The sequence below is a fragment of the Dendropsophus ebraccatus genome, chromosome 1 (assembly GCF_027789765.1).
Source record: "Dendropsophus ebraccatus isolate aDenEbr1 chromosome 1, aDenEbr1.pat, whole genome shotgun sequence".
In the NCBI taxonomy this organism is placed as follows: Eukaryota; Metazoa; Chordata; class Amphibia; order Anura; family Hylidae; genus Dendropsophus; species Dendropsophus ebraccatus.
The window spans coordinates 16,574,112-16,598,589 of record NC_091454.1 but is presented as its reverse complement, the minus strand read 5'-3'; the positions used below and the strand labels follow the sequence as shown (position 1 = coordinate 16,598,589).

The window sequence follows — 24,478 nt, the reverse complement described above, 5'->3', positions numbered from 1 at the left end:
ATTTCAACTGCCTGATCCTCCTGTTTTAAAGGAGATTCGAGCAGTCTGGCAGTGGCTTACTCCTCTCTCTATTCTGAACACGAAAAGTTTCATCCAAGCCTTATAATCATGTGTATGGAATGATCAAGATAGATAGACTTAGGGGGAGATTTATCAAACTGGTGTAAAGTAAAACTGGCTCAGTTACCCCTAGCAACCAATCAGATTCCACCTTTCATTCCTCACAGACTCTTTGAAAAATGAAAGGTGGAATCTGATTGGTTGCTAGGGGCAACTGAGCCAAATTCACTTTACACCATGGGGGAGATTTATCAAACATGGTGTAAAGTGAAACTTGCTCAGTTGCCCCTAGCAACTAATCAGATTCCACCTTTCATTTTCCAAATAGTCTGTGAGGAATGAAAGGTGGAATCTGATTGGTTGCTAGGGGTAACTGAGCCCGTTTCATAAAAACCCGGACAATAGTCTGTTTTCAGTGAGTGAGTGGGAGCAGTGAGGATAAGCAGCACAGTGGCAGCCCAACAGACCTGATCACCACCTCCCCAGAGAAACAGCTATCTGTCGCCTGAGGCGAGATGCTCACCTCGCCTCATGGCAGATGCAGATCAGCATAGGAAATCCAAATGTTTACTTTTCTTTTTCTTTGGAGTTAAGAAAAATGTCAGGACTGAAGTTTTTTGGCAACTTTCTTCTTTTCTGATAAAATATTTGACTTTTTTTTTCTCTCTCGACATTCCTCATTCTCCCAGTGTTTATTTGGATAAACAAGAGGTATTATTTTTGGATAATTGACTGGAAACCAGACCACAAGGAACCGGCCTGTTACAGATATGAATTACGTGGGGGCATTAACATGGCCGAGAAAAGTCAACAATGCATTTTACTATATTAGAAGCCACAGAGCTCAGGGACGTGCTGTACATGGGGATTGTAGGCCGCCATTGTAATAGGGTGTTGAGAGATTAACAAAAAAAAAAATGACAGCCAGACAATTAATGCTGCTGACATTCTGCTTTGTAAGCATGACCGATAAGGCCAATTAATTTTAGTCTACTTAAGGGTCGTCTGGGTTCATGAAAAAGATCTGCTTTTTATTTTCTTTCTTCAAGAAACAGCGCCACTCATGTCTAGTGGCTGTGTCTGGTATTGCAGCTCATCCTCATGGGGGTTTTCCTAGGGTTAAAGGGGTTGTTCACCAAATCAAACGATGCCAGAAGGTGCCAGAGATTTGTAATTTACTTCTATTAACAAACCTCCAGTCTTCCACTACTTATCAGCTGCTGTATGTCCTGCAGGAAGTGGTATTCTTTCCAGTCTGGAGAGCAGGAGAGGATCTCGATGGGGGTTTTGCTACTGCTCTGGACAGTTCCGGACAAGAACAGAGGTGGCAGCAGAGAGAAGAATACACCACTTCCTGCAGGACATACAGCAGCTGGTGCTCAACGGTTTGGTGAGACCATTAGGAGCACTGCCCGCCACCATAGTGTGGATCCGGCTAGCCCCCGGAGGGCTTACTCGATTCATTATTATTAGAAAGGGGCGGGCTGGCTGGGGGGCGGATCAGCGCTATGGGGGTGGGGCAGTGTTTCTAACGGTCTCACCTCACTGTGGTGCAAGATACTAACTACACTGGAACGGGGCCGAGGAGGAAGGTGAGAGACATACCTTCCTCCTCGGCGTTTCCTGTGCAATAGGGACATATCAGCAGGTTGGATTTGTCTAACGTGCTGATAGTTCCCCTTTAAATAGTGCCACTATATAGTGCCCAAATAACCATACCTTAACAAGCCCAGATAAGCCTAAGGACCCTATTACACGGCCCTATCTGGCTAATCGTTGATATAGGTTTGGATCTATAATTGTCGGACGCCGACCGCGCATCGCTACGTGTAATAGCGGTGCACGGCCGGCGGCTGAAGATTTCCTAACTCTATACATTACCCATCCATGCGCTCTGCTTCTCCCCGGGTCCCGTGCGCTGCAGCTCCAGTGCGGCCTGTCTCAGCTGACAGGCTGCTCAGCCAATCACTGAATGGGACGGCCGCGGCCAGTGATGTTAGCTGAGACAGGTCGCACTGGAGCTGCAGCGCGCAGTACCCGGGGAGAAGCAGAGCGCAAGAGGAGCCCTGCAGCCTGGATAGCTAATGCATAGAGTTTATCCAAGGCCTGCAAGGACATCAGTAACGATGTCCATGCAGCCCTTGTTAAATGATTATTGGGCTGTGTAATAGGCCCAGTAAACAAGTGCCGATCTAGCAGATCGGCGCTCGTTTAGTTATTATTGGGCCCCCATCGGCCCGTGTAATAGGACCCATAGTAACAGCGCAAGGCAATGACTACATAATACTGCCATACAGTGCCCATATAACAGTACTGTAGAATGTGAACAATTACAACCATATCAGACCACGTACTGGTTATAAATCTGTTGTAGAGGAATGTTTGGCTTTGCATGTGTCCATTATCTCATCTCCCATCATGCCGACTGATTGTAATTATCTAATGAGAAGCAGAGCCGCAGCCTCGGAGCCCACTGCAGGGGTCCCGGAATGCATGAGCCAAACTCCCAGGAATGCTCTTCCTTATATGTCAGGATTAGGTCTTAAAGGAAACTTTTAATTGGATCTAAGCGCTCGGATGAGAACACAGTGAAGATCCTTTTAACACGTATAACAAACCGTCAGATCCTTATACTAGACGTCAATTTTGTCAGTAGATGAGATGTGTGTATGATGGTCAGACGTGCACGTCCGGCTGGGCCGATCGTGCATGTGCATTCAGTATCGCTTATGTCCCCTAAGAATCAAAGGATCAGGCATGTTGAAACCCACCTGCCTGATCTCACATTACCTTGACATCTGCCCTGAAATAAATAGGTGCTGTCATTTGCATAACTCATTAGTACAAACAAATCTAAGTAAATTTGTAATATATCTTGTCGGAGAAAAATGCTTTGTTGTCTCTTATCAAGCGAATGCAAGTAACGCTGTAATATATCTTATTGGAGGAAAATGCAATGTTGTCTCTTATCATGCCAATGTAAGTGACGTTGTAATATATCTTATTGGAGAAAAATGCCTTGTTGTCTCTTATCAACCTTAAAAGGGTAGTGCGGCGGTAAAAAATTATTTACAGACTAACACACATTACAGAGTTATACAACTTTGTAATGTATGTTATGTCTGTGAATGGTACCCTTCCCCGTGTCCCACCACCCCCACCCGTGTACCCGGAAGTGTGGTGCGCTATACTCACCTGTCACGCGCCGACACCCGTCTCCGATCTTCATTCAGCGACGTCTTCTTCGGGCGGACGGCTAACAGCTCCGTCTGTTCCGAATGCCGGCCGCCCTCTGCAGCGTCATCCGTTGCTCAGCTGCGATTGGCTGAGCATAACTGTGCTCAGCCAATCGCGGCTGAGCACAGTTGTGACGCGGCAGAGGGGGGACGGTCGGCAGCGACTCGGTCGTGCGTCCGAAGATGACGTTATGCACAAGATGGCGGACGGCCCTCGACACGGATCAGGTAATGTATAATGCACCAAAGTATAACTTTGTAATGTGTGTTATTCTGTGAATAATTTCTGAGCACCGCACTACCCCTTTAAGTAACGTTGTAAAATATTTTATAAGCGGAAAAGGCCTTGTGGTCTCTTATCAAGCAGATGTAAATAACATTGTAATATATCTTATCAGAGAAAAATGCCTTGTTGTCTTTTTATCAAGCAAATATATAGCCCCTATTCCACGGGCCGACTGTGAGGAGCAAACGAGCGCTGTCAGCGATTGTTTGCTCCTCGTTTCCCGCTCGCTGCCACCGCTGTTACACGCGGTGGCAGCGAACGGGTGAGTGCAGGATTGGCTGCGGGGAGCTGCGGGGGGGGGGGGGGGGCTTCCCGGGTGATTGCTAGATTGTCCGGGCAGCCCATAGAGGATAGTGGTGGGGTCTGCTGCTGCCACTCCTTTTCAACAGAGTGACAGCAGCATATCGCTGCTATCACAATCGTTTGTCTTTCAACATGTTTGAAAGACAAACGATGTCGGCTGATCATTGCCTTCCATTCCACGGGACGATTATCGGCCGTATTGACTGATACCAGTGTGTTAGAGTCTGCACTGTATACTGGTCACCAGTGTGTTAGAGTCTGCACTGTATACTGGTCACCAGTATGTGATACTCTGCACTGTATACTGGTTACCAGTGTGTTAGAGTCTGCACTGTATACTGGTCACCAGTGTGTTAGAGTCTGCACTGTATACTGGTCACCAGTATATGATATTCTGCACTGTATACCGATCACCAGTGTGTAATACTCTGCACTGTATACTGGTCACCAGTATGTGATACTCTGCACTGTATACCGGTCACCAGTATGTGATACTCTGCACTGTATACCGGTCACCAGTATGTGATACTCTGCACTGTATACCGGTCACCAGTATGTGATACTCTGCACTGTATACTGGTCACCAGTATGTGATACTCTGCACTGTATACTGGTCACCAGTATGTGATACTCTGCACTGTATACTGGTCACCAGTATGTGATACTCTGCACTGTATACCGGTCACCAGTATGTGATACTCTGCACTGTATACTGGTCACCAGTATGTGATACTCTGCACTGTATACCGGTCACCAGTATGTGATACTCTGCACTGTATACTGGTCACCAGCATGTGATACTCTGCACTGTATACTGGTCACCAGTATGTGATACTCTGCATTATATAGTTGATTTTTATATACTTGACCCCTTTAAGGCTGATTCCATATATATTTATTTCAGATGGGGTTCCCCTTTAATTGTGGTTCACGGAAAAACGTCACTTTCTATTTGATAAAGAAAATCTCCAAATCCCCCATTGATGGGACACAATGTGAGGGTGCGGGTCCTCTCCGATATCCGTACATTCCATTCTGCGCCATCTGATACCTGTTGGCGGGAACGGCCAGACGTTATCTTCCATAGCGCTGATTCTTTTTCAGCTACTGGCTGGAATTTCACCCGGACTCGATCCTTACTATTACAGTAAATCTATGGAATCCCAACTATGCGTTTAATTGGGCGTCTGCGGACGGACGCATTGTCCTCATTTATTACATCTGTTCATATGTGAGCTGTGTGTACATGAATGGGCTCTGCTGCATCCTGTGCCGGAGGGGAGGAGGGGGAGGGGATGTGACACCGAAGGGATAGAGCAAGTCTGACCAATACAATGTAATAGGGAGAGTATGAAAGGAACACTACAGAGAGGGCGACCCCGGCCCACCACCCAGAGGATGGAGAAGGGACCATGCTAACTGGGGAAGTATGGGGGGGATAAAGAAGGAGAAGGGTCTATCTATCTATCTCCTATCTATCTATCTATCTATCTATCTATCTATCTATCTATCTATCTATCTATTATCTATCTATCTCCTATCTATCTATCTATCTATCTATCTATCTATCTATCTATCTCCTATCTATCTATCTATCTATCTATCTATCTTCTATCTATCTATCTATCTATCGATCTCCTATCTATCTATCTATCTATCTATCTATCTATCTATCTATCTATCTATCTATCTATCGATCTCCTATCTATCTATCTATTTATTTCCTATCTATTTATTATCTATCTATCTATCTATCTATCTATCTATCTATCTATCTATCTCCTATCTATCTAGCTATCTATCTATTTATTTATTATCTATCTATCTATTATCTATCTATGATAAAACCGATGCTGATTGTTGTCACCACCAGGGGGAGCTCAGAACCTTGTGTATACTGATTTACTTGTTATCTTGTTTTAACCACAATGAAAAAAAAAAATAAAAATAAGTAAACAATATATATCTTTTAGAGTGTATTAAAGGGGTATTCCTCTCAAACAGAACTTTTGATATGTTGCTGCCCATGGAGAGACTAACAATTCCTTCCATACTTGTTATTATCTATTCAGTCTCCTTCCCCCATTTCTCAGCTGCTGCTTTCTGCTGAAGACACAAACATCTGTGTGTGAGCCTTTCTCTCCATCTCCCCCTCCCTTCTGAGACAGCTGATGTAAAGATGTCCCTGGCTGGCTTTATCTGCAACATTGTAGCTTCTTTGGAATGCTGGGAAGATTAATTACATTAATACAAGTTAATACTGATTAAACTTGACCTCAGAAAAACCCTCCCAGCATTACAAAGAAGCTACAATGTTGCAGATAAAGCCAGTAAGAGATTTGTTTACATCAACGTCTCAGAAGGGAGGGGGGAGGAGGGGGAGACAGAGAGAAAGGCTCACTTACAGATTTTTGTGTCTTTAGCAGAAAGCAACAGCTCATAACTGGGTGAAGGAGACTGAATAGATAATAACAAGTATGGAAGGAATTGTTAGTCTTACCATGGGCAGCAACATATCAAAAGTTATGTATGAGAGGAATACCCTTTTAAGTTAGAGGTGGCCGTACATCTTCAATAGCTGACGGACGAATTGTTTGGCTGCAAGTTATCTCTCCTGTCCGATCCCTGTCCTCCCCATACACAGGAATGTTCTCCATGGCTATTAAGAGTGTAGGGGTAGGTTGCAGCCATAGAGCTGGCTGTGGCTTTTCTCTTCTTAAACAAAGGGGTTGGACTGTGGACTAGCGTGTATGGGGACCTTAGGTAAATGAGGAGTTAATAAAGATTATGGGGGGGATTTATCAAACATGGTGTCAAGTGAAACTGGCTCAGTTGCCCCTAGCAACCAATCAGATTCCACCTTTCATTCCTCACAGACTCTTTGGAAAATGAAAGGTGGAATCTGATTGGTTGCTAGGGGCAACTGAGCCAGTTTCACTTTACACCATGTTTGATAAGTCTCCCCCTAAGGCTCTTGCCAATCTATAAGTATTTATACCACTTTATTCACCGAACAAAGCTCCTAGCTCTATTTCATATCTCCACCTATCTGCTGCTATACTGGAATAGGGTTTTGATGGGTCCCATAAATTTCTTTTTGGCCACATATTTATGGCTTGAAGCCCATAGCAAAGAGGTTCCAGGACTCAGGATTTCAGGCCTAGTTTGCTTTGTCTATAAAGATGTTTGACGTGTTGCTCTCAATTGCACCTCTGGTATGGTACATTTATATGAGGAGTGTGTGCTACTTGCTCATTACACCCAGGGGTCGTAAATCCAGGAAAAAAACCAACATATTTCTACGATAGTTGTCCGCCCCCATTGGTGGATCCTTTCACGTCCAGCACATAGGCCTCTTCTCTGTAGGTTAATAAATTAAAGCTGTTGAGTTGGCAGAACTGATGACAGTAAGACGGGTGGACACGAGCATCCAAAAGCTTAGGGAGAAGTCGAGAACTTGTGTAGGTTCTTAGGTTATATGGAAGGTCTATTGTATGGTGGTCCATGAAATAACATCACTCCTGGGAAGTTCAGATTGTGCTCATTATAATTGAAGAGACCAAGTTGATGTATGATGATATTATTTTCAGGCAATGCACTATGGGTAAAAAAAATATGCAAATTAGCTCAATCCCATAACTTTTTCTCCTCCAATGTTTTGTTGGATGTTGATGTCCATAGGAGCTTTGTCTTGGTAGCTGGATCTCAGTACCTTCTGAGGGTACACAACTGCCGTACTAAATTCTTGGTGGCTTCATCTGCTTTTTAAACAGGAACTATCAGCAGGTTGGACAAATCTAGGAGACACCGAGGAGGAAGGTATGTCTCCTACCTTCATCCTCGGTGCCGTTTCGATGCAGTCATGTACTCTACAGTCCAGTTAGACCAGCCAACCCTCACCATTTACTATCATTAGAAAGTGGCGGGCCGGCTGGAGGCGGAACGACACTATGAGGGCGGGCAGTTCTCTTATTGGGTGCCCCAGTGCTCCTAATGTGATCAATAGTTTAAACGAGGATGATCTGCTATCGGCACTTGTTTACTGAGTCTATTACATAGCTCGATTATCATTTAGAAAGGGCTGCACAGACATCATTATCGATGTCCGTGCAGCCCTTGCCCTAAACTGTTCAGATTTTAACTCTCCACAATACCGGTCTCCTCCTGCTTTCTGCGGTCTTCCTGACGCCCAATGATTTTAGGTCTAGACCTAAAGAATCGGCCAATCGTTGTCTCTACTACACAGAGCGATAATCGGCTGAATCGTCCCCATATCCCAATCTTTACTTTATCTTACGTATCTTTAATTTTGGGGCCCAATAGAGACATTGACATGACTATATGTGAATAAGGGCATACTTATGGGGGCATACCATGGTTATGGTTTGTTACTGGGCCGAACTACTCTCTCTAAAACAAATGGGGAGGGAAATCGGAAAAGGTGTGGATGGGGGAAGCCAATTCCAGCTTCTGTCTTGATTGGGAAAAAAGGGCCTCATTGGGATTGTCACTATAAGATCCCCACTTTTCTATATGCTTTTTAAAGGGAACCTGTCATCACTGTCATGCTGCCCGAACCATGAGTCATGGGGGCGGTTGCCACTGGCTTCTCCCCATCCTGCTGACCTGGTTCGATAGATCTCCATACACACAAACATCCAGAGATCTGTCAATCAAGGCTGGTGGGGTGGGGAAAAACCACCAGGGACTGCCTCGTAGTTCAGGCAGCATGAAAGTGATTTATTGTATTCACTTGGTATTATAGAATTTTTATTTTTACTGTTGTTTTTTAGTACAGCCCCCCCCCCCTCTCTCTCATTCACTGCTCATTATCAGGAAATCTTGACTCTTTTACATCAGTTGTGCCCTGTGTAACCTATGGAGAGAGGAGGGGGAGGAGGGAAGAGGGAGATTAGTCGCCAGCAGAGAGCAGAGAACAAAGGATTACACAGCGGGAGGTCAGAGTGGTCAGTGCTGACTTCAGAGGAGATAGCCCAGTGATGTAGCTGTAAATTAACTCTTTGTTGTCCTGTTTTGATGCCTCATCTCTCTTCACCCCTCCCTTCTCCATAGAAAACCATGAAGACAGGGGGAGAGCTTCAAACTGCTTTTTCATGATAAAAATGCATTTTTCGGCTAATAAACCCAATTACAAAGTTTCTTAAAATCGCCTGTACTATTGATTTCTGCAAAAAAATGACAGTGACACATTAAACAATTTTTATCAGTCCTATTTTTTTTAAATAAAAATGAATAAATAAATACAAATATTTGTATAAATGATTCTGGAGTAAATTGAAATGTTGTATCTTGCACCTTTATTGATGGAATAAACCACTCTTCACTACATGCTGGTGTGCTGCGGAAAAAAAAAAAAATCTGAAAGTTTTATTTATGTAAGACTGGGTCTAAATGGGATTGGGGGGAGGGTGGTAGGTGGGGGCCTGCATTGTGTTAAAGATGGAAAGTACAGTTAGGGTATACTTGATGTAAACTGGTTGACATTTTAATTTATACCTATTCTAAACAGATGCCCGTGGCACACGACTCAATGGAAGCTTGTTAGGTTTGGCGTAAAAACGCCTCGCCATATTAGGCCATGGGGACAGGAGCCAGGAAATCAGCGGACCCGGCCTCATACGTTTCAGCTCACATCCAGGCTCTGGTTTCCAATAAAACTCTGTTCTCTGTAAACCTGTAAAACGCAGATCCAAACAGGCAGCGACCTGGCGGCAGGTGAAGCAGAAGTGCTGCAATATACCTGTCATTTATGGTAATCTGCCATAAAGCGAGATGCAGTGGTATAGCCATAAATGATTCCGGATGTGGGCAGGGGGTCAGGGTGTTAGGCCGGAGGTGGAGAGATCATCATTGTCCAAAACCGGACAACCTCCCCTATCAGCTGTTTGAAGAGACTGTGACACGCGTGAACGCCGCTGCAAGAACCTACAACATTGTCCTACTGATAATTATAAGGAACTTGCAAGGACGAGTGTTGAAGAGACTGTGAGGCCTGCACCAGCACCGCAGTCTCCTCAGCAGCTGATTGGTAGGAGTAACAAGAATGAGACTGAATGAGATTAATCTAATATCGATGGATTCCTATATGTCATCTTCTTATATGGTAGAGGGTATTTTGGACCCTTAAAGGTTCCAGGATCAGGTGTGACGGTTACCTCTGCTCCCCTATACCTTTGCCAAAAACTAACTATTGCACTTTTTTTTGGTGCAATAGTTACTAGAGATGAGCAAACCTTCTAAAATTTATCTCAGGAAGGTTCACCTTTAACTTTGATTCAAATTGGAATTCAAATCTGATTCGGATTTGTACAGGAACAGGGACTCCTGTCAGCAGAGAGCCTTACTGCTAAGTGTGTAGAGGCAGGGACTCCTGTCAGCAGAGTGCCTCACTGCTAAGTGTACAGGAGCAGGGACTCATGTCAGCAGAGTGCCGTACTGCTCAGAGTTGAGGAGCAGGGACTCCTGTCAGCAGAGTGCCTCACTGCTCAGTGTATAGAAACAGGCACTTCTGTCAGTAGAGTGCCTCACTGCTCAGTGTACAGGAGCAGGGGCTTCTGTCAGTAGAGTGCCTCACTGCTCATTGTACAGGAGCAGGTACTCCTGTCAGCAGAGTGCCTTACTGCTCAGTGTACAGGAGCAGGGACTCATGTCAGCAGAGTGCCGTACTGCTCAGAGTTGAGGAGCAGGGACTCCTGTCAGCAGAGTGCCTCACTGCTCAGTGTATAGAAACAGGCACTTCTGTCAGTAGAGTGCCTCACTGCTCATTGTACAGGAGCAGGTACTCCTGTCAGCAGAGTGCCTTACTGCTCAGTGTACAGGAGCAGAGACTCCTGTCAGCAGAGTACCTGACTGCTAAGTGTTAAGAGGCAGGGAGTCCTGTCAGCAAAGTACCTTACTGCTCAGAGTTGAGGAGCAGGTACTCCTGTCAACAAAGTGCCTCAATGCTCAGTGTACAGGAACAGGGACTAATGTCAACAGAGTGCCTCACTGCTCAGTGTGTATAAGCAGGGACTCCTGTCAGCAGAGTGCCTCACTGTTCAGTGTACAGGAGCAGGGACTCCTGTATTTTACACCCTTTTTGGACCATAGACATCTAAAAAAGAAGCATGACTGGAAACATATACCAAATCTATCAATGAGGCATACCAAGCTGTCCAAGAAATGGAAGTGAACAGAGTCAGAAATGATCACCCAGCATGCACCACTGAGATAAATGTGGCACATGTCTCGCCTACTTCTACAATGTCTAAATTTAAGACCCTATTAATAAATCTGCTCCAGTAAGACTCAGACTTGGGAACAGGATGAACGCACAAGATGCTAAAATAAATATTATTAAAACTTATATAACTTTATTTAAGATAAATAAATAGATAAATAAATACAGTTGTAGCATCAAGGGGGATATGACCTCTTTGCTGCCACCAGTGGCTGCATTGGGAACTGCAGGATCTTGGTTTAAAAAAAAAAATAGCCTTTCAAAAATAGACAACATGCTATGTATATGTGAAAGTGTTAATATGTAGTATAGCAAATGAAAAGTCACAGAAATATGAGAAATAAGAGACCAGAAGGAAAAAAAAACTCAGATCATGTAAAGTTGTGAACCGCTTGATTCCGCTGTCAAATCCAATGTTTATGTTTCTCAGTCGGGATAATACTTTGGAAGGAATATTGCTCCCCGCTCAGAGCTATAGCCTGCTGAGATTGTGCAGACACCATCGGCCTTTTCAATCCTATAACACTCATCCACATTCCAAACTTTCATTACAGATTTAAAACTTTTTTTTTTTTAAACTTTTTAACTGAATTAATTGACAACACAAACATGAACATGAAACCGAGTCCAGCCGACTCTGGTAATTTTACTGATGATATACAGCGATCCTGCCAGCAAAAACCCGGCAGCAGAGAAGTTTTTTTTTTTGGGAAATTTGCATACAGTAATTTACAATATTGTAATTGGATTCTTATGAATAGAACTCACATAGTTGTAATACCAGGCAAATACAAAGGGGGCGCTCTTTTGTTATAGATCGCTTTATTCATAGTAGACATGTTGGGTTAAACCAGGGATGGGGAACCTTCAGCTGTCTAGGCATGATGGGTGTTGTAGTTTTGCAAAAGCTGGAGGGCCGAAGGTTCCCCATCCCTAGGTTAAACCATTCCAAATTATTTGACCTATTATGAATCCTGACCATTTAGCATTAGATATGACTGACTGGGTATACATAGTATATACAAAACAACTTTCCTTTCGAGGCAGCTTTCCCTTTAAGTCAGTGTTTGATCCCTATAAGAAGCCTTAGAACATGACTCAGGATTATATAAGCCAAGCAGGGAACCTCTCCAGAAGGTGCAGACAGCTGTTTCGGGGGTTGTTGCTCCTTATCAGTACAATGTAGTCTCTCTGGATCAGAGGGTATGTGCACACTACAGAATCACGACGGATCACCCGCCGCAGATTCCGCAGCTCACCCCCGCTGGTCTCCACTGGTCCCATAGGCTTCATTCTATAGTTTAGCAGATTCCGCCTTCTGCCTGAAGAATGAACTCAGCCGAAATTTTAGGGTTTGACTTTGTTCTCCAAACCCAAATACTCGACATTTGACTCCTGGCAGCTGGAGAAGTTGGATGCCCCCTAGGCCGCCAGGAAAACATGGATACAACCTATGGCAGATCCCGCCTTCCGCTCGAAGAATGAACCTAGTGGCCAAGAGCGGGGAATAGTTGCGGAATCCGCTGCAGGTGATCCACCGGGATTCCTTAGTGTGCACATACACTTACTTTCATGGGCCAAAGGGAAACGTTTCTTATTGAGGAGACAGACTTCGATGGCTCCACTCAGAATTGTGGGTGGTGACAGAGGGCTACTTTGCATATACATCTAGAAAGGCTTATGTCTCCACTAGTGTTGAGTGAACTTGTCAAACTCTTTGAGTTTGGCAACGTCCTCCGAACCCAAGCGCTCGGCATTTGCCTCCCGGCTGTGACTAGTGTTGAGCAGACTTGCCAAAATTTTAGGGTTTAACTATGTTCTCCAAACCCAAACACTCAGCATTTGACTCCTAGCAGCTAGAGAAGTTGGATGCCCCCTAGGGCCGCCAGAAAAACATGGGTACAACCTATGGCAGTATCCATTTTTTGGGATGCATTCAATTTCTCCAGCCACCAGAAGTCAAATGCCGAGCGTTCAAGTTTGTAGAACGTTGTTGAACCCTAACATTTTGGCAGGTTCGCTCAACACTAGTCACAGCTGGGAGTCAAATGCCGAGCGCTTGAGTTTAGAGAATGTTATTAAATCCTAACATTTTGGCAAATCTGCTCAACACTAGTCTCCACGCATCTCATTGGCGCCCTCCTCAATTGTCCCCGGTTATAAATATAGGCCCCCAATAATCTTTTTGGGAAATGCAGTAAACAGCTGGTTCTTCTACAGTGGTCAAGGCGCAAAATGCAATGATATCTTGTTGCTTGAGTGCTTATGTGCTTATTGCCTTGGCTCGGATCTCTTTCTTTCTCGTGTGGCTGTAGGCCAGGATTTAGCATGACATTTTTAAAAAAAAAACATCAGAAAATTCGCTAGAGATAGAGCAAGGCTAGAAACAGTCTCTATGTTCCAATTACATGGCTGACAATGAAGCTCTGCAGAACTTGGCTCAGTGGAGGTGACCTTTTTCATGTTCTATGTTTGGACACAAAAATCAAACTTGTTAGGAAAAATTTAATTTTAGGCTTAGGATTCACGTTCACCGTAATACTATGGATCTGTCTGTGGAGCTGTACATCGCTGTACTTTAGCACTTCTAGATGTTTATGGAGTTCTAATATATCACCATATGCCTCCAGAGACATACAGTACATACAGTAGACACTCCATAGAGCATGGTCATCTGCAACCTTTGACTTGGCCAACCATTTTACGTACTGTATATAACCCCCTATCATCCCAGGTACTAGATTGTGAGTTGAAAACCACTGCTATAGTAATCATTATCTTACCAGTAAGTACGTTTATAATTTCCTATATGATAGAAACCATTGGAATCCCCCCCCCCTCCTTATTGGCGGTCCCGTTTCTATGAGTGATGTTGACTTTTAAGGTGGGCAGACACCTTCAATAACTGTTGGCCGAATGTTATTCAGATGAAAGTAATTTCTCCCGTTCTCCCCATACACATGAATGCTTATGTGTTATGTATGGGTAGGGATAAGAGTGCTCTGGAAGCAGTTATCCCTTCGAAAAGTAAGAGGTTGAGTGGCAAAATTCCAGCATGCCCAACCCTTCCACCCAGATGATGTTGGTGGAAAATCAGGAGGCCCCATACACCTTAGGACCCTATTACACAGAGCGATAATTGGCCAATTTCGCTCCGTGTAATAGAGACAACGATCAGCCCATGACAACGATCAATGACTGATCATTGGTTTAGGTTTGGACCTAAAATCGTCAGGCGGCTACCACGCATCACTATGTATAATAGCGATGCGGGGCCGATGGCTGACGATTGCCCAATCGCCTGATACCTAACCTCTCCCTGCTCCCGGTCTTCTCTCCTGTGCTCCGGAGTTTCCTGGTCCTGGCGGCTGCAGTGTCTAAGCAAACTGTCAGCTAACAAGCCGCTCGGCCAATCACTTGCCCCGGCGGTACTGGCCTATGATTGGCTGAGCAGCCTGTCAGCTCAGACACTGCTGCCACCAGGATCGGGAAGCCGTGGAGCACAGGAAAGAAGACCAGGAGCAGGAGAGGTAAGGTATCAGGTGTTTGGGCAAGAACTGCATGGACATCGCTAACAATGTCCAAGCAGTTCTTACTGCCCTATTATCAGGCTGTCTAATAGGTCAAATAAATTAGCGCCAATCTAGCAGATCGGTGCTCATTTACTAAAATGATCGGGCCGTAGTTAGCCTGTGTAATAGGACCCTTATACTGGTACTGAGTTTAGTCTAAGGTGTATAAGCACCTTTAGAATGTAATAGTCAATGGGTGTGGCTTTAGAAAGCGTGGGTGTGACTAAGATTACAGCAGGGGTGGGGTCATGCAATAAAATGCTATAGTAGATATAGGCATCTATAATACAATTTTCTAAATACAGCATCGTCCACCAGTGATATTTTTCCGCCTTATACAACCGTTTCTATGGACTTTGTTACTTCACATCATCATATAATTTTCGAGTCATCTTGGCCCGCCAGAACGTCTTTATACCAGAACCACCCAGAATAATATCTTTAACAAGCAGTAGAGAAGAACCAATATTTGCTGCCTCGAAACTCCATTACAATTGCCAGAGCGAAAATCTGATAACATTTTACTTTGATGGATGTTTATAAAACATATAGTTACGAAAGAGATTGCGTTATTTGCCAAAAAGTGATACCAATAAACTGAACAGATGGTTTCATTGAAACTTGGTATTAAAATGAACCAAAGAAATCAAGTGCAGACAGTCGTATTGTAGACCGATACGTGTGGGGCAGGGTAAGGAGGTTCTAGACTTTTTTAAGAAAAGACAGTGAAGGGGTCTGGACATTTTACAATGTGGATGAATCATGATGGGCCAGTCCTGTCTGACGTGATGTAGAACTGGTATGACTGGCCCAGCGGAGCACAAGCTCTTACATAGTGGTGGGGCAGAAGGGTTCAGCAGAGGATAACCCAGTTGGAACTGACTTTGGAGCCAATAACTTGGATCTATTTGTACTGGGTGGATGCTCAAATTGTGAGCCTCAGCCTTAGTTCTACTTGGCTTTAGGTACAAGATGATACAGTTAATATACACTGACTAGTTGATTGGTGAAGGTCCAGGCATTGGGTCCCTAACCAATTATAGGAACAGAGGTCAAGTGTCTATGAATAGTGTTTAGCAGATCTGTCAAACTGTTTGGGTTCGACAACATACCCCAAACCTGAATGCTCGGCACATGGTTCCACATGGCTGCTGAAGTTGAAAGCCGCCCTAGGGTTGCCAGGGATACAATCTATGAATGTATCCATGTTGTCTAGGACTCCCTCGGGTGGCATCCAACTCCTGCAGCCATGGGGAATCAAACGGCAAGTGTTCGTTTTTGGAGAATGTTGCCAAACCCGAACAGTTTGACAGGTCTGCTCAACACTGTCCATAAATGGAGCAGCAGTGCCCATGCTTGGCTAGCACCCGATTCGTTCTTTATTGGGCTTCTGAACCTTCTCAAGTAATAAACTCTGGAAAATTTTGAAGCCTCTTTGAGAATTAATGGAGCAGTGGCCGAGCATCATTCAATTGTGTGGACAATTAATTCCTTTCTCATGAATGGTGAGGATCTCAGTGGTTGGACCATCACTGGTCACTTGTGGAGGACATCTTTTAATTTTGGGACAACCACTTTAGGAATAGGTTCAAATAGTTTTTTATCCTTACGTCACCAACGGCCTACAGGCTATCTCACTACATAGATATCACTACTCCCAGAAGGAACCCATTGGGAAGTTTCACATATGGACAATGACATCCTTAGAGCTTCCCAAAAAAAGACCTTTAATTTGGCTCTGTACTGACGCTAGATATGTAATGGGGCCTCTCAACTCTTCGATGACAGATGATGTTGGTGGAGATGGTCAGGCTTGATGGAATTTTACTTCCAGACCCAGTTCTTGGAGGACTAAGCTTATAAGGATGAAAAGGAAGTCGGGAGACATTGTTCGGCCAACAGTTATATAGAAATCTTTACTTTTCTCTTTCTGGCTGACTATTCTGGTCATAGTATTTGGATGAATCAACATGTCGTTCTCCAATATTCTCAGAAATACTTGGTAGAACATTCACCCCGTGACGTACAATAGGTCGGCTATCTGTTTTCCGAGTCTTTACGGCTATTGTTTCCTTTGTGGTGGTTTCTTTTATGAAAAAGGAACAAAGCCAATGATCAGCGACAGCCTTCACGTGTTAAAATATAAAAGCCCATATGCAACTGTTCAGGCGTGAAGGCAAGATGTGTAAAAACACATAATTGTTCTATCAGGTTTGAGCATGCAACTTCACGGCTGATAGAGTAACCAAGAGCTTGTCTAGCCGCTGTGTGTTCACCTACAATATCTCCTCCTACAGGATTTTACTTACCCCTCAAGTTGTCTACATGGTTATATAACTCATGCTACTGTGTAGATGATGGGCTCATAAGTAGAGATGATCGAACAGGGCCGAGGTTCAGGTTCGTACACCACCTTCCCTACGGAATGGGAAGGCAGTGGGAGTCAAATGCCGATGGTTCGGGTTCATGCAAACCTGAACCTCGGCCCTGGTTGATCATCTTTAGTCATATGGAGTTGCCTTCAAACACCATGTTATTGAGTTCTGAGTTAATAGAGAGGGTGAGGACAAAATTATCCAAAATAGAATGTTAATGCAGTGTGACTTTCACCCTTGAAGATCCAGCATTACCAAAGAATAACTCCAGTTATTTCAATAGATTTTTTTTTTTGTAATACTTCATTTGCCCTGCGGAGGCACTGCAGAAAAATTGAACACTTGATTTCAGGTACCCGCAAAGCATCCAGCTCCTGAGAAGGGGCCAAAAAATAACGGAACATGTGATCAGATTATTGTTAGGAGACTTCTCTTCTAAAAAATAGGATTTTCCATAGTGGACCACCCCTTTAAGCCAGAGAAGAATTCAATCTTTGACCATAATTTTGAATCCTTAAAGTCTTATTGAAAACATTGTGGAACCCAATTGTTTCCAAAAGAATGTATTGCATATTTGACAATACGAGGGTCTTTTAAAATACCTAGAATTTACAAAAAAATCGACTCAATGGACTTATTTTAGTAGGTTCATACTTGACATGTTCACTTAATGACTATTTAAAGGGGCCCTCTTGGGCAATTTGTTCTTGTTAAAATACTCCATTGAAAATAAACTGATGGCAAAGAGTCCTTCCAAGCTGAAGCCTCCAGCGGTCAGGACTGTAAAGATGACGGACAGTGAGTGTTTACTTTCCCAGCAGCGCCACCACAGGAGACGAAAAGTATTACACATTGTAAGTTTGGATCAATAGTTTATTTATGCCATGCATGGCAGGTCCTCCAGCAAGGACTGTGACAGGGAGGATCCTAAACAGGGATGCCCAGATTCTATTAAAGAGGTACTCCGGTGGAAATATTTTTCCTTCGACTCAACAAGTTTCAGAAAGTTATATGGATTTGTAATCATTTCTATTAATTCCTATATTTATCAGCTACTGTATGTCCTGCAGGAAGTGGTATTTTCTTTCCAGTCTGACACAGTGCTCTCTGCTGCCACCTCTGTCCATGTCAGGAACTGTCCAGAGCAGGAGAGGTTTTCTATGGGGAATTCCTACTGTTTTGGACAGTTCCTGACATGGACAGAGGTGGCAGCAGAGAGCACTGTGTCAGACTGGAAAGAATACACCACTTCCTGCAGGACATACAACAGCTGATAAGTACTGGAGGACTGGAGATTTTTAAATTTCTGAAACCAGTTGATTTGAAAGAAAGATTTTGGCCGGAGTACCCCTTTAACCCAGAATTCCCTAATTAGATCAATAAGAATGTTTAGTCTAAACTAGACAACCCCTCTAAAGGCTGGGGGGATTAGAATGTGTTTTAATGGCCGATCTTATGGCATTTAATGACTCACGTCCCCATTCTGGGTCTGGAGTGGCGTCCTCGTCTGTGAAAGCTTTTTGTAGCATGTCAAAATGGCCCTCATTGTATACTTAGCTTCCTTTTCATGGTTTAATAAACCTCAAGGTCTCAAATACGTCCCTAATTTGTTGATTTTGGCAGAGGCGGGCAATGTGATAATAGTTCCTTAGAAACAAAACAAGAGTTGGCGTCCGTTCAAGTAAAATACAGCCTGTTTAGTCTTCTGATAAATGGGATTGTTTCGACTTTTTTTTTTTGTACCAACTTTTCTTAAATATCACGAATTTTGGGATGGAACATGACTCTCCTGAGGAGCCTTACAACACTCATGCTGATATATATGTATATACATGGATCTATAGAGGCAGCATTTGGCACCACGCTATCAATGGACTGACAAATCGATCCAGACTCAATTTACAAAAAGAAATTCAGTGTAAACATATATAGCTCCTATGTAGTTCCATGTGTCTCCATGGTAACAGACTACAACCCCCTTTTCCGTAGTCTGATACTGCTGCAATATACCTTGAATACCTGATGGCTCAGTGAACGTTCTCCCAACCTCTGCATACACATGAAAAATTAAGCTCCACCTGTTCTTTATGGAAAGAAGGGAGGTAAGGTGGTGTCAGACAGCTCCAAGAACAAAAAAGATCAGGCAAATTCCAATATGTACAACTTTTCTCTCTTTCAACCCTCTATCGATAAAGGACCTTTACATTCCTTTACTATATTCCTTCTGCCTCTTCTTTGATTGTCTGTAAAAAAAAATGACAAAAATAAATTGGATCTGACAACAAAAGGTTTGTCTGTAGTCTGTAACCATGGAGACAGGCAGCTCTGCATAGTTGTCTATATACTGGTGTCACCTGTCGCTTTACTTTTGTCTGTGTTATCTATATACTGGCATAGCCTGTCACTGTACTCCTGTCTATGTTATCTATATACTGGTGTCACCTGTCACTCTACTCCTGTCTGTGTTATCTATATACTGTTGTCACCTGTCACTGTACTCCTGTCTGTGTTATGTATATACTTGTGTTACCTATCACTGTACTCCTGTATGTATTATCTATATACTGGTGTCACATATCACTGTACTCTTGTCTGTGCTATCTATATACTTGTGTTACCTGTCACTGTACTGCTGTTATCTATATACTGGTGTCGCTTGTCACTGTACTCCTGTCTGTATTATCTATATACCGGTGTAACATATCACTGTACTCTTGTCTTTGTTATCTATATACTGGTGTCACATATCACTGTACACCTGTCTGTGTTATCTATATACTGCTGTCACCTGTCACTGTACTCCTGTCTGTGTTATCTATATACTGCTGTCACCTGTCACTGTACTTATGTCTGTGATGATATGGAGGACACTGCTGGAAAGCGATCTATATACAACAGGACATCTCAGCTTTGTTTTAGGCTTAGCAGCCACAAACAGCAATTTCAGGAATATTTTAACACACTGTAAAAAAATAAAAAAATCACCAAATTAAAAAAAAAACAAAAAAAAAACTTGTTTAACATAAAAGCTTGATTTAGAAATGATTTTTTGTGTTTTCTTTGACAGTGCTGCAATCCCGAATCCTTTATGTCTGCCTGCTGAGCAGCTGCTTCATCTGACAGAGAGGACCTGGCCCAGTGACCCCAAATCTACAGCTACCCATGTAAGTGGCCACAAATCTACAGTGATGACTCATATAATCTACTAGCCCGATAGATAGTTAGCTAGATAGATAGTAGATAGATAGATAGTGTCCCGCCACGGGTGTTGCTATTGGTTACACCCTTCGAAAAGTTCTGTACTTATTGTTTGTCAGTGGTGATGAAAGTAGTGATAATGTTTCGCCACTAGATGTTGCTGTATTGGATAAGTGTATTCAGATGCTGCACGGCTGAAGTATGCAAAGAGTTATTGTTTATTTGTATGTCACATGGATCTGCGAACCTATAGGAATCTGTTCTTCTCTCCTATCACCTCTCTCTTTACTTCTTCTATTGCACTTTTCCCTCACTCACAGCACACTTTAGATACGCTGAGGAAGGAAGTCACATGGGTGGAGGAAGTGTAAAGGTCTTTCGTGTTGAACATTGTAGGGGAAGGACGCAAGCTAGATAGCTCACTACAGTGGTCCTCTCTGGGCCCTGGCCCTCTGCCAGGTCCCCTACTCAAGTCAGTCTTAGTCAAAACCCCGTATGGGTAGGACATCAGACAGGACACCTTCAAGGACGTCAGACAGGAACCCCTTCAAGAGAGGACAAGTCAGAAACAACTTCAACCCACGCCGTGGACTAGGAGAGTCACAGAGCAGGACAGTATCCACAGACAGCGGTAAACTAGGAACTGATCCGGATAGAGCAAAGTTGCGATAAGCCTAGGAACTCTATCTCGCAGTGTGGTTGTCAGCAGGGAACTTCAGCACCCTCAGATAGATAGATAGATAGATAGATAGGAGATAGATAGATAGATATATAGATAGATAGGAGATAGATAGATAGAAGATAGATAGATAGGAGATAGATAGATAGATAATAGATAGATTAGATAGACAGCACAGGGCACGTATGCAGCTTGGTTCCCACCATTTCCCGCTCTCTAACAGCTGTGTGTCAGGGGTTTTGGCTGCCAGTCCCATGAGGATCCACAGACAGGACAAATTAAGAGAAGGAGTTGCCCTTAATAGAAAAAAATTTCCATTTTTTTTTTTAATTTTAGCTTTTTTTGTATTTGAAGAGGAAACACTTTTATTTATTTACAGTTTTGTTTTTCTATTTTATGACATGAAAGTAACTTTATGTTTAAAACTTCAAGCTCGGAATTTTAAACGGGGGAAAACTTCTCGCAGACTGTCCTAATAAATGAAGTGTCATTGCTGGATTCCTGCTCCTGTACCTGAGAGGGCACATAGCTGGCATAGTCCATTCTGCCCAGATCGGATGAGACCTTAGGACACCATTCACATTGCATTACATGTTTTTCTTAACCTGGATAACCCTCTTCAAGGCTGTGGCTACAATATTTGGCAAGCGGAACTTATTTGAAGTCAATGAGCAAGGCAGAAAGTTTTCTGAGGAGAGGAGGGGGAGCTTCAAGCTACAGAAGTAAGAAGGATTAGAGTCTGTCACTGTCATCCAGTGATCACAGGGGCCTAACCCGAGGACTTTTTTTTACGTTATCCCCTCTCTTACCAGTCAGAGAGAAACTGTGCTCTCTGCTGCCACCTCTGTCCAGAGCAGGAGAGGTTTTCTATGGGGATTTGCTTCTGCTCTGGACAGTTCCTGACATGGACAGAGGTGGCAGCAGAGAGCACTGCTTCAGACTGAAAAGAATACATCACTTCCTGCAGGACATACAGTTGCTGATAAGTACTGGAAGATTTTGAAATAGAAGTAAATTACAAATCTGTATAACTTTCTTATACCAGGGGGATCATAAAAACCTGAGATACCTCAGAGGGTCAAACATGAATATTAAAGGGAACTAAGGACAAGAGTGGCGCTGTTACTGCAAGAAAGTGGCCATGTTTTTCTAAGCCTGGACACCCCCTTTAAGTATAATTGGGGCACTTTTGATTTGAATTGAATGATTCTAACTAATCTCCCAAAATTTCTGGAAATTTGCTCATCTCTAGTTATAAGTGTTGTTGGTAGAAAAAAAAATTGTTGAGACTGAAACGTGACTATACTTTATACTTTTTTTGAAGGAGAAGTATGGCCATTTTGAAAATCCGGCAACCGGCAGAGGGGGAATTGATAACAAGTACGAACTTACCTCTCTTCGTGGGCGGGCAGTGGTGGAACAGCCTCGGGATCTCCAGGGTGTACACATTAAGACCCAGCTGATGGTCTGGCCGCTCAGCCAATCAGTGACTGGGGCGGGACGTAGCTGCAGTCACTGATTGGCTGAGCGTCCAGTCCATCATCCAGGACAGGTATTTGTAAAGACGTCACGGCTCGGGGGTAAATGCCTTCCGGCAGGGGTCCCGAGGTTGGTCCCGCAGCTCACCACTGGATAGGGGAGAGGTAAGTATGTACTCGTTATCATATTCCTTCCTGTCCCTGCCGGCTACCAGATTTTCAAAAACAGACGGACTTCTCCTTTAATTTCTTTAAAACCTAACATAAAATTATTCATTTTTTATAATTTTACCCAAAAGTTCTAAAATTAAAAAATAAAAAAGTAATTAAAAAATACAAATAGGATTTCTGCATTTAATATTAATACCATAAACTAGAAAAAAAAAAAAACTCAAAAGTAAATTTCAAAAAAATATTTGCATTTAAAATTTCACTAAATATTAAAGATTTTTTTTTCTTCTCAACTTGATTTCAAAACCTGGTTAAACTGTTCAAAAAGGCCCCTTTCCCTTCAGCGTACGGGACATGTGGTTTCAATCTACACTTTGTTTACTCAATTTTTTTTCCCTCTTGACCTGAATCCATGTTGTTGCTATTAAAACTTTTTACTATATTTGCGATCATGTTCGGACGTAACTGAGGTGGTAGATTTAAAAAAAAAAAAGGCAAAAATCCCCCCCCATTAATACCTCCCCCTGTATTAGCCTCCTCCAGACCCCCCCATTCCATTCACCGACAAGAATTTTTTTTCTTGGTTTTCTTTTTTTAATTATTTTTCCTCATGTTTTTAACTACATCACAACACGCAGCAAAGCGTGAAACAATCTCCAATCCTGTCAAACATCTTACATTCCCCAAAGCAATACTGAAGATAATTATAGAGCGGGGAGTTTTTCCAAAAAATCTCATGATTGTAATCTATTTGGCATGCCGAACCGACGTCATAAAAATGATGGAGTAATGTTTTTTCTTAATATTTTTTTTTTCCTTTTCTCACCAGTCGAGACTTTATCTCCATTGTAGAGTAAATAAATAGGCGATTGTGTGAGAAACGGCGTGAGGACGATGACAGCCAATCAATATCGGACTGTAATATTTAATGGCGTGAGGCGAGGCATGCTTCCCCGCACTCGAAATGGCTTGGATAATGCAGACAAAGGCCTGGATTCTTCTCCCAGTGAGAACTCCTCAAGACTGGGAGACTTAAAGGGATAGTATCATGTGTACACTTCTTGTCTTATTCAGGCTGTGAGGGACAAATGATCGATTTGTTCTTTTTTTTTTTTCCCCCTACTTTTTTAAGGTTTTAGCTTTTTATTTTTTTTATCTTTTAAGCCTCCCCTGGAGGCGGCCATATTGGAGCAACATACTTCCTTAAAGGGGTTATCCCAATATTTAAGGTTATCTCCTATGGGTCTGATAAGGAATAACTAGCTGACTACTGGGTGTCCAACCCTTGGGACTCCCACCAGTCATGGCAGCTTTTAAACCTCCCCTGGAGGCAGCTATACTGGAGTGACATACTTCCTTAAAGGGGTTATCTCAAGATTTAAAGCTATCCCCTATGGGTCTTATAAGAAACAACTAGGTGACTACTGGGTGTCCAACCCTTGGGACTCCGACCAGACATGACAGCTGAGGTCACTTGTCCACTGATTGAATAAAACAGCAGTGTTTGGGGATTTTTACACTGCTACTCCATTCACTCAGGGCACAAGTGACCCCGTTCTCTGACCACTAGAACCCCTACCCTATTATCTAGCTAACCTTTCGGCTATGGCTAGGGGAGAACGTTTAATTTTAGAATAACCCCTTTAAGTGTTGCCTCCATAGAAAGGGCAATAGATAGTATGCTTTATGGTAGCTGAAAAAAATGGGAATTAAAGGGGTACTCCAGAATTCTTTTCTTTTTCTTTTTTCTTTTTCAAATAGGCTGGTGTCAGAAAGTTATATAGATTTGTAATTTACTTCTATTTAAATATCTTACATTTTTCCATACTTATCAGCTGCTGTATGTCGTGCAGGAAGTGGTGTATTCTTTCCAGTCTGAC

General features: G+C 43.1%; 1 protein-coding gene across 4 annotated transcripts in view; it reads left to right on the top strand.

Moving 5' to 3' along the window:
• Nucleotides 1–24,478, top strand: part of CALD1 (caldesmon 1) — a 123,512-nt gene that overhangs the window by 19,989 nt on the left and 79,045 nt on the right. For all 4 annotated transcript variants that reach the window (XM_069968289.1, XM_069968255.1, XM_069968273.1 and 1 more), the window contains exon 2: nucleotides 20,140–20,236. The gene's annotated coding sequence lies outside the window, so the exon portion shown is untranslated. The remainder of the gene's footprint in view (nucleotides 1–20,139; nucleotides 20,237–24,478) is intronic.